The following is a 12,009-nucleotide window of genomic DNA, read 5'->3' on the forward strand; positions in this document are numbered from 1 at the left end:
CATGAGGTGGCGCATTTTGCTTCCTCCCTTCATGTTCTCCTGCCACATGGCATCGTAGGAGCCACTCTGAGGAAATGCCACATGTCAGCCCCTCCTTTCCTGCAGAAAAAGCAAAATTTCAAACATTTGAACTCCCCAGAGGTGGCGCCACATGGCATGCCCCTACTGTTCCAACTTTACACCTCAGAACACCTTTTGAGGTGACGCCATTCCAGGACTCCACTTGGCTCCATTTTTATTTTTTATTTTATTTTTAATAAAGGTAGCCCACCATGAGGTGGCGCCACCTGAGGACTCCCTACAAAAGGTGAGTTTGAATTTCAAATTCCAAGAGAGCACCCTCTGAGGTGGCGCCTTCTGGGAGCTCCCTGCAGAGAGAATCAAGCAAACTTTTGAAAAATTCCAAATTCCCCCTGCTGAGGTGTCTCACCCACAAAATTTCCATTTTTTATTTTTCTCAAAAAATCAAAATAAGCCTTTTGAGGTGGCGCCACCTGAGGGCTCCCTGCAAAAGCCAAATTCGAATTTCAAATTCCCAGATGGCACCCCCTGAGATGGCGCCACATGGAGGGCTCAGATTGAACCTGTTTGAATTTCAAAAATTTTCAGAAAAATTATAAAAACAAGGGTTCACGCCCAGCCTATGGGAGGATCATTTTTTTTAGCTCTTGTGAATCTGCAAAATCCGACCTAGCCTTCCTAAAATCCGATTTTGAACCTTGGAAATCGTGCCCCCCCCCTTTTGCTCATTGAAGAAAGGTGGAGTAGAGCTCGTGCTGTGGCGAATTCGATTCCAACAGAGGTCGATTTTTGCGAACCATCCGAAGCTTGGAGCGAAGGACGAAGGAAGCTCATGATAGCTGCCCATTTCAAGAGCTCCTACGCTGCGTAACGAAACAAGGTGCACTTCTTTTCCCCTTGATGTGATTCTATAATCCGAATCGGGAGTCGTTTGAAGAAAAAGCTCATCCGAGGGATGGATTGAGCTATTCTCATAAAACGACATACATAAAATGTTTCATTATGCTTCCTTGATGATTTTTAACATTCATATAGTTAGCTAGGTTTAATTTGCATTTTATTTCATTCATTTAGCATATTTCATGAATTAATTAGGATTAATTTAGCCTTTATTTCAATTCTGCTTATTTTCAGTAGGTCTCTGTTTTTGAAAGTCAGTCCATACGTCATTTCATGCATTTGTGTTTTATTAAAAATCCCAAAAAAATCACGGAATGCGCCCTTAGGTGTCCCTGAAATTTTGCCAAAAATTCGGAGGCATTTGAATTTGTTTACTGTGGTAAACGTTCAAAATGGCAAGTCGGGTTTTGTTACCCGGGATATGTTTTGAAAGTCATTCTCCGACTTGTAAAATCGAGATATCCCTCATGGGAGATCCGATTTCCGATCCAAAAGATGTTTTGAACTTGGGAAAATGTCTAGTTTTTAACATGATTTTATCAGATTTTTTTGATTTTTTTTAATGTCTGAAAAAAATCCGAGATGTCGGTACACGTGTCAGAGCCTAATTTGGGCCTCTGAGATCGTGGATCGACTTAGGTCTATGGTTTATCTTTGTGTGTCGCTCCAAATCCGAAACTGTAAAAAGTGAAAGTGGTGTCCGAGATGTCCTCTGTTGAATCTGAAATCCTGTAATTTTTTAGAACAGTGTTGACCCCTGCTTCGGATTTTTCTTGTCAGCCCCCTGTTTTGCTACATTTGTCTGTTCTGTTAGTTTAGGCAGGAATAGTTATATTTTTATCGGTGTTTATGTTGATCAAATGCCGAAGTTATAAACATGAAAGTTGTTCATGTAGGTGTCTTGCATATCTATGATTAATTTCATAAATTTCCATGGCCGTTTTGTATTGTTTTAGCATTTTACATCAGAATAGTGTGATTTTTACCTCTGTCTGAACTAAATCCCTGTTATTGAACTCACCATGGCTCAAATCCCGAGGCTGTAAAAATAAAAAATGTTCCATTTCGGGTATTTTAGCAGTCTGCAAAATATCAGAAGTTTCCATGGTGTAAATCTTGCATTATCATATTGGGCATTGCATTTGGTTCGGATCCATAGGCAAAATCCACCATTTTAGGACTTTCTTTGAATTTTGGCATTTAAATCATATCATTTCATGATTTTTAGCATTCTAGGCTGTTTATCAGAGTAAGTAGATGCTTCATACCGAATTTGGTGCAATTTGGAATCCATTTGAGGTTCGGATTATCCACAATACCAAAACAGGGTCCCGCAGGACCCGGATCCAAGTGAAAAACAAGCGAAATTCGTTATTTTGGCTAAATTTCAAAATGTCAAATTCTGATTTTACAGTCCTAATGTGTTTAGAAGCATGTCATACTGCATTTCATCATCATTGAATTCAATTTGAACTTCAAAATCTCAATTTTACCAAGTTTTCCTTCAAAAAACCCTGATTTTAAAGGTATAACTTTATAATTAGGGGTATTTTGGTCATTTTGACCCCAATTCCGAATTTCAAACTATTTTCTACTGAATTTCCTGCATTTACATCATTTCAAATATCAAGGAAGCACGAGAATAGGGTTTATATCCAATTAAATCCAATAATTTCATAATATTATTGGAAAATCTTGGAAAAACCCACATATTTGAGCTAACCTTATTTCAAGTTTGGCAGGGACATTCAAAAGAAGGAGCTGAAGTCTGCAAATTTCTTTTATTTCCTTTATTTAGTGATGTAATAATTTTGGAATAAGAGAGTTAATTTCCTGCTTAGACTAGGATGCATGTCATATAGTTTGAATTTATGCAATATCCTGATTATATGATTCATGCATTTTATTTCAAAAGCACTATGGATGTTCACGAATGGCACGTGCACCAACTCTTAGGGAGTTGATGGACTCGGTGGGATCCATATTTACGGCCCTAGTCGGAATATGGACGAGACCCAGATCCGTCATCTTTCTACTAGTCACATTGAGCCTACACTCTTAGGCTATCTTAAAATGCACATCATATTTCCAAAGTTTTCAAAATCATGTGCATCAAATCAACTAAATTCTGAGCATATTCATGGCCACAGTCAGGATATGTGAAGGATTTATCTTGACTTAATGCATATTTTTCCAACAAATCCCTTAGAAAATTTTTTCAAAGTGCATTCATTCACTCATGACATTTACATCATGAAATCATTGATTTTCTCAAGATTTTCTCAAGAAAACTTCATTCTCAAGAAATCGATTTCTCAAGAAACTCTAAGGATTTTTTTTTAAATCGGTTTTCCAAAGACAAGTTTTTTTTACAGTTTTCTTTGGAAAATGATGTTTTCTTAAGAGATTCAAAAGAGTTTTCCAATCTTTCTCCAAGATCCAAAATCGATTTTCAAGTATTTCAAAAGGTAAAAGTCCCAGGATTTCGATTCCCCAAGTTTTGAATTTCCTTCTCCAATGAGTTTTCCTATAAATCTTCCATCATTTTCCTAAGAAAACTCTCAAAGTCCAAGTTTTCATAAGAAGTGTTTCCCTTTTCAAAAGGTTCATCTTTTCTCAAGAATCACTTCCATTTTCCCAGGATTTTCAACCATTCATAATTTTCCCAAGTCTTTATGAACTTTCCTGAGATTTCAAATCTTTTCCATCTGAGTTTCCTGAGAAATTGACTTTCAGCTTTTTCCTGAGAGAATCTTTTCAACTCCAAATATTTTCCCAGCATACATCATGTTTTCCCAAGCTGCATTTTCCAAAATCTCATAGCACATGCCTGAATTCTCTGTGCATTTAGGATAGAACATAACTTTGATAATTTAACTAAGTCAAGCACGATTTTGGTCCTTGGTTCGATTACCCCTGTTAAAGGCGGCAGGAACGGTCGAACCTCGTACCGACAGGTCGAGCCCCATCCCATGGATTTTCCCGCAATTTTCAAAAACGGAGGCGAGTATTTCAAAACAATTTCCAAAATCCGGTCAAAGTTTGAAGCGCGAAAGCGTTTCTCTCTTTTTCTCTTCCGCAAGGAAGGTAAGACGGGGGGAAAATTTCGCGACGATAACAGGTTTGGCGACCGTGATGGGACCTGTCCTTGTCTGACCTAAATTATGCTTGACTTAGTTCAATTATCAAAATTATGTTCATAAAATGTCAGCTCTTTTACTTTCAATATCATGTGAGCCTAGGAGCCTAGATTCTGACCCAGCTGACATTGATTGCATATAGCTTAGGCATGGTTTGGTAGGACCATATTGAGGAGAAATTTTCATGCTCACATAGACTTAGGTCTAAATACAATCCTCCTCAATTTAGGATCTGAATGCAAACAATGTATGCTTCTTCAAAATTTTCAAAATCTATCTCTCTAGGACTTAGAGCCCTCTATTTCTTGCATGTGATCATTTTTTCAAATCTCCATTACCTATCATTACCCGGTCTTCACGTTGCTGGGCTCTCTTCCAGAACCATAGTTCGGGACAGAGCCTCACAACTGGGCCAACTATTTGGGTTAACACCCCCCTACCACGTACCGCGGGCCACAGTCCGAAGTATATCGGTAGGCGCTCAAGGATGTTGGAAAACCTTACCCTAGAACCGGAGTTGAAACTCTATGCCACGTACCTCGGATTTCGGTTCGAGTATATCAGCATAACTGCATTGGACAAAGATGATCTGAACCTAGAGTTAGGATTAAGGTCCTACAACTATTTTCAAAGTGATGCATCTAGAGTCAGCCTTTTAGGGAGTGCTGAATGTGCATAAATGTTTGTGCAGGATGTGATTGTATGTATGATTTTCTCAATTCTTTATATTTCCCAATGTTTTTCAACTCATTAGGTCTTTTTCCAAATATCCTTATTTTCCACAAGGTCTTTTTCTCAAACCCTGGATGATTTTCTCAAATATCCCATTTCTTTCAAAACTCCAGGTGATTTTCCATTCTCTCGTTCTACTGGATCTCGGATTTCCAGCCTTATTCCAATCCTGCCTGCAAATTTTTGAAATTTCAAATTTTGCTTCAAAAACTTTTCCATATCTCCCAGTATATCTTCCAAATTTTATCCAAATTTTTGACATGTCCTTCCAATTCCATCATTTGTTTTTCCCTCAAGAGTGTTGGTTTCAAAATTCTTTTTTCCCATCAGGCTAAAACATCCCATGTTATTCTGCAGAGGGCATTGGCATAGTTGTGTGATCCTGACAAGATCAAAGACCGTGCGTGCTACTTCAGCACATTAGTTACAGACAGTGAGTGAGAAATGGATTCCATAAAGTCTGTCAAAGAGGGAGCTCAGACCATCAAGGAGGAGATTGATCCCGCCATATATCGGTTGTTCAAAAGAATGATGATTGAGATATTATCCGAGCAAGCTGAAGCCAATTTCGGAAAAGTTCCTGTTAAAGAAGGGGCATCGATCACCATCCCTATGAGCATCATTGGAGATCACAACAGGGCAACCAGTTCTAAACCTAGCAACAACAAAGGCAGTCAAAGCAGCAAGTTAGAAGAGTCTAAAGATTTGAAAGGAAAGTATTCTAGAATCCAGAATAGACCTTTTCAATCCAGCCCTCAGCAAAAAAGAAAAAAAATCAAGGAAAACCAAAGCGCGGAAACTGGAGCGGCGATCGAGATTTCACTCCTATAGACAAGCCACTCGACGAAGTCCTTGAATACATGTTGATTAAGGGATTAGTGAAGCTCCCAAAGGCCACAAGTCCTCCCACCATCATGGGAAGGTTCAAGAATCAGTTTTGCAAATTCCATCGGGCAGTAGGGCATGGCACGGATCATTGTTTTGTCCTCAAAAATATTGTACAAGACTGTATTGATAAGAACCTTTTTGTTGAAGGCAGAGAAGAAGAACATCCAGTAGCCCTAACCAAGAAAGAAGTCAAAGAAGTCAGCGTTCAACAGAAATCCAACAATCCGAAGAAGATAAAGCGTGATGGTTGGAGTTATGATCGCGAGTTTACTCCTTTAGGTGAGCCCATCGAAGAAATTCTTGGATATCTGCTCGCGAAGAATATGATCAAACTTCCAAGGATTGTGGATCCTCCCGTCACCATGGGGAAATGGAAAGATTGTTTCTGCGAGTTCCATCGGGCAATGGGGCACGATACTGAACGTTGCTTCGTTCTAAAAAATATTGTACAGGACTACATCGATAAAGAGCTTTTGGTGCCAGAAGAAAGGGAGGGACGAGTTGCAGTCCTGACCAAGCCTCTCCCAGATCACTCTGAAGAATGACAATGCCAATGCCAATGCCTTCTCATTTTGTCAGGACGATATAGTCCTAGTGGTTTTCCTTTTTCAAGTCATCATCCTTTTTTAGGCATCAATAAAATCATCAACTTTTCTCATTTAATTATGACATTCTTCTTGTGGTTGTTCTGTTTTGTTATTATTCTCTCTCCCCCATTACACTGGGGCATCTTTTTGAAAATTTGTTTTCAAGCATTCTATATGCAGGCAGGATAAACAAATTCCTCATTTCATGCACTTGTGCATTCATGCATCAACTCATATTCATTTGCATTCAATTGCATTAATAACAATCCGGTCGGTATTGGGATTTCAACAAACAGTCCCATCACCATTCCTAATGATCCAAAGATCATCGCCAATACTGAACCAAAACCCAGCACTCGAACTGGTATTATTTCAAAATCCAGTATTCAAGCTGGCACATTTTCAACTTTTAGGAAAACCGAGTTTCGACTCGGGTTTTTATTCAAATCATTTTCCTTTGTTGATCCGGGTTCCGACTCGTGATCTCTCTAACTTATTCGAGCCATGACTCGATTTCTTCATTTTCCTTTGTTGATCCGGGTTCCGACTCGTGATCTCTCTACTTTACTCGAGCCTTGACTCGATTTCATCATTTTCCTTTGTTGATCCGGGTTCCGACTCGTGATCTCTCTACCTTATTCGAGCCTTGACTCGATTTCTTCATTTTCCTTTGTTGATCCGGGTTCCGACTCGTGATCTCTCTACTTTACTCGAGCCTTGACTCGAACAAATCATTTTCCTTTGTTGATCCGGGTTCCGACTCGTGATCTCTCTACTTTATTCGAGCCTTGATTCGAACTCTTCATTTTCCTTTGATGATCCGGGTTCCGACTCGTGATCTCTCTACTTTATTCGAGCCTTGACTCGAACCAATCATTTTCCTTTGTTGATCCGGGTTCCGACTCGTGATCTCTCTAACTTATTCGAGCCTTGACTCGAACTCTTCATTTTCATTTGTTGATCCGGGTTCCGACTCGAGATCTCTTTATTCATTCGAGCTCAGATGCGAGCTCTTCATTTTCTTTATTGATCTGGGTTCCGACTCAAGATCTCCCTATTCATTCGAGCTCTTCATTTTCTTTGTTGATCCGGGTTCCGACTCGTGATCTCATTATCTTACTCGAGCCTTGACTCAAGCTCTTCATTTTCTTTATTGATCCGAGTTCCGACTCGTGATCTCTTTATCTTCATTCGAGCTCATATTCGAGCTCTTCATTTTTCTCTGTTGATTCGGGTTCCGACTCGTGATCTCATTATCTTATTTGTGCTCTGATTCAAGCCTTCCATTTTCTTTTGTTGATCCGGGTTCCGACTCGTGATCTCAATATTTTATTCAAGCTCTGACTCAAACTCATCATTCTCCTTTATTGATCCAAGTCATTTCGATCATCAGGGTCTGTCAATTGCTCAAATTTGATATTTTGCCCTCCAAATTCTCAATTCAAATCTTTTGGATCAATCAATTCCCAATTTTGACCCCAGGGTCACCCAATTTTCAATTTCAAATTCCAATTCTCAATTCCAATTACCAAATTCTCAATTTTGACTCCAGATCATGCAATTTCGACCTTCGGGTCACTCAATTCTCAAATTTTTGACCTTCGGGTCATTCAATTTCCAATTTCGACCTTCGGGTCATCCAATTCTCAAAGCTCGACCTTCGGGACACTCAATTTCCAATTTATGACCTTTGGGTCAATCAATTTCCTATTATCGACCTTTAGGTCAATCAATTTCCAAATTTTGACCTTTTTTGGTTACCCAATTTCCAAATTTTCGACCTTCGGGTCAATCAATTCTCAATTTCGACCTTCGGGTCACACAATTTCGACCTTTTGGTCAACCAATTCCAAATTTTCGACCTTCGGGTCAATCAATTCTCAATTTCGACCTTCGGGTCACACAATTTCGACCTTCGGTCAACCAATTCTCCATTTCTACCTTTTTTGGTCAAATCAATTCTCAATTTCGACCGTCAGGTCATCCAATTTTGACCTTCGGGTCATTCAATTTTCAACAACCAATTTTCCAATTTTCAATTTCGACCTTCGGGTCAATCAATCTCAATATCCAATTTCAATCATTTTCTCTTGCAAGAGACCCTTTTAGGGAGAGTTCGAGGGAGCTCGTTCTTTTCGCATGCTATCCAATTCGTTCACTTAGCCCCTTTTTAGGGAGAGTTTGAAGGGACTCGCGTCTTTGTGAACCGTTTGCAAAACAATTTCCAATTTCACACGAGGAACCCTTTCAAAGGGAGAGGCTCGACGGAGACTCGTTTTCTTGTAACCCCCCAATTTCATACTAGGCCATTTTTCGTCATGAAAAGACCCTCTTTGCAGGGAGAGTGTGATGGACTCGTTCCTTTCACGACCCAATTTTCAGACCTCACTATTATCGGGCCCCTTTCCATAAGAGAAGCCTAATATTAGGGAGCTTTGACGAAAGCTTAATTTCTCTTCGAAAGTTCATTTTGCAAACACCTCCTCTTTAGGGAAGAGAGGAGTATTTCCCATTTCCCATTCAGGTAAGGGCTAAGCCTGAGTCTCTCTTTTTGGGGAAAAAGAGAGGAGAATTTTTCGTCACGGATGCGTTGAGCCGGATTTCAAATACTCACTTTCACTAAGGATTTCAAGAAAATTTTGTCAATTTGTCAAATTATTTGTTGATTTCAGAATCTTTATTGCACTAGTCAGTTTACCCTCAGCATCACTTCCAAAAGAGCGAAGCTTTTGCGAAAAGGGATTCAAAATTCAAATTCTTTCTATTGGCCAACCAAAAGGATGAAGGATAAATCCTCGATATGGCCAGAAAAGAAGATTCAAGGTTATTGAAAAGCCGTAGATGATTGATATTGATCGCAGTCAATGGCGCATCGTTAAAGGCTATTCTTGTAAGGACAAGACAGTGGAAATATCCTGAGTGCTAGAAAAGAGAGAATTCGCCCTAACCCTGTCTCCTCAGAATTACCTAAGCTGCAATTAAATATCCGCAAAAGGGATCTCTCACCTGTCGTCAAGATGAAGGCGAATTAGGCGAGTAGACCCCCGGGGCCAAAGAAGATTCGAAACATCTCCAAGATGACGGAGTTTGTGATGGATCCTTCCAGGGAAAGTCCAAAGCACTGTCGAGATGAAGGCAGATGCGATGAACCTCTCGACAATCCCTAAAAGATATTTAATTTCAGCTATCACCCAAAGATCTCCAAACCCATCGCCCAAGAAGGATCGAAACATCTCCAAGTTGAAGGAGTTTGTGACGTACCCTTCCCAAAAGAGAGAAAAAGAGGAAAAAGAAAGAGAGAAAAAGTCAGAACATCTCCAAAATAAAGGAGAATGTAGCAAAAACCCAGAGAGCCAAAAGAGTGCAGAAAGATTGTCAAGAGAGAAGCTCCCAGGATATCAAACTGCCAAATTTATCAAGAATCCTCTTTAACTTTGTGAAATTCTATTATCAATATTCTTTCATCAATTGCTTTCATAATATCAAATTCTCTTTCCTGCTCATATCAAGGAAATTGATAACTTCCTTGAAGAAGGTCAATTGCAAGCAATTTGGATTTCAAGTCTCGATTCTACAAAGTGAACCTTGTTTGGAGGTAATGCTTTGGGTAGAAAAGAAAGAATATCTTTGCAACAATGTGCAACATTTTCAAATATTTTGAATCAACAGCAAAATTTCCAACATTTTGACAATATTTTCTAGCTATCCTGACATGAAGTGAGAGCTCGATATCCGTTTTCGATGCATCCTGACACCAATTTCAAATCCCTCCTAAGGACTTGATTCCTTCCCTTCTTTGAGAGCATGAACTCTCAAATTTGCACACTTCCCTGTGTCCCCACTGTCCCACCATAGACAGTCCCATTTCGGTTCGAGGTCGAACCACCAATCATTTCCCGCAAAAGGCAATTTCAAAAGCTGATTTTAGTCTCAGCAATGAGACGCCCAAAACCAATCCCTTTTCAAGCTTTAGGGACCCCATTTTCCTTCCTTTTGCAAAACCCCTGTTGGATTTATTGTGCAAAATCCAAAGGTTCCATCATGGTCTCTTCCTTCGAGGATTCCATCCATTTTCCGCCCGATCAGGATAAGGGTACAAACCTGAGCCTCAATCAAAGAGGTATTTCATTTTCCGCCCGATCAGGATAAGGGTACAAACCTGGGCCTCAATCAAAGAGGTATTTCATTTTCCGCCCGATCAGGATAAGGGTACAAACCTGAGCCTCGATCAAAGAGGTATTTCATTTTCCACCCGATCAGGATAAGGGTACAAACCTGAGCCTCAATCAAAGAGGTATTTCATTTTCCACCCGATCAGGTTAAGGGTACAAACCTGAGTCTCATTTCAATGAGATATTCCATCCCCCAATCAGGTCAAGGGTTAAAAACCTGAGCTTCGTTCCATACGAGGTATTTCTGTCCCATCCAGGTTAAGGGCATAAACCTGAATTTCACTCTCACAGAATGAGTCTTTTCTCTCCATTCTTTGCTTCATATCTACCATCTTCCTCGGGCTAATTTCTTCACGCCCAGTCAGATCCTTCTAACTGGGGCATTTTTTTTATATAGCCCAAATTTGGTGTGTTTTCTTTGCCACTAAGCTCGGCCACAAGCCGGCTTAGTAGCAAAGAGGGGCATCTGTAAACACCCCAAATTTTCACTCACCTCCCCAACATTTCCACCAAGCATCAACATCCAGCCTCTGAAATCGCTGGAGGGCAAAATGGTCATTTTCTGAGCCCGGACCTTGCAAAAGTCCAAATTTCATCTGCAGCTCTCAAAATTTCTCTAACTTTAACTCAGATGTTCAAGATTTTACTCCTGACAGGAGACAGACATCTCCAAAGTCTTGATTCAAGATTCCATTTCATAAGACATGACATTGCATATCATTGCATGAGCATTTCAAATCACTGCACTGCACAGCATGTCATTTCGAGGTCCAGAACTCTTGATTTCAAAATTTTCATTCCAGATTAGAATTTCAACTCTTTTCAAAATTGATTTCAAAACCCTGGGTCTTCAAAATTATCAATTCTTCCCATTTTACCCCTAGGGCTCTGAATTTCAAAATATTTTCTCAGGAAAACGATCTGGATAGTTTTCAATATGGATTTCAGTCACTTCACCTCAGATTTTGCCCTTTTTGACAATTTCAAATATCTTTCTTTTACAAAATCGCCCCACAAGGGCCAACTCTTTCCAAAATTCCTGTTTTGCCCATTAGTCCAAATTTTTATGAAAATTCCAAAAAGAAGTTGTTGTTTTATCCTTATTTCAATAAAGAAGCAATGTGGGACCCACACTGAGGTGGTGTCACACAAGCTTTCCTTTTGAAAATTTGAATTCTGAAAAACCCAAAAATATAGGAGCCTTGTCCCCTGGATTGGTGCCACTTGTCTTTTCTCTCTCCTCCCATTTACATGCCATGTGTCAGCATAGGGTTCACCTAGAGTCGGTGCCACATGTCACCCTCCCTCTTCTGCCAAGTGTCAATGTGGGGCTACCTTAAGAAGCCGCCACATGTCTGCCATGTGTCAGTATCCATCCTGCGCCATGTGTCATTTCAAAGACTACCAGAAGATGCCAAGTGTCATAGGTTGTCCTGTCTAGAAAAAGTGGAGTTTGTCTCCTCTGAGGTGGCGCCACTTGAAGTGTGTCTCCTGCAGGGGACACGTGTCAACCCCTCCTTCCTTCTAGAAAAGTAGCCTGACACATGTCCTCCCCCTATTTTTTTAGAA

This window comes from Nuphar pumila, chromosome 14 (assembly GCF_984573655.1).
Source record: "Nuphar pumila chromosome 14, dmNupPumi1.hap1.1, whole genome shotgun sequence".
Classification (NCBI taxonomy): domain Eukaryota; kingdom Viridiplantae; phylum Streptophyta; class Magnoliopsida; order Nymphaeales; family Nymphaeaceae; genus Nuphar; species Nuphar pumila.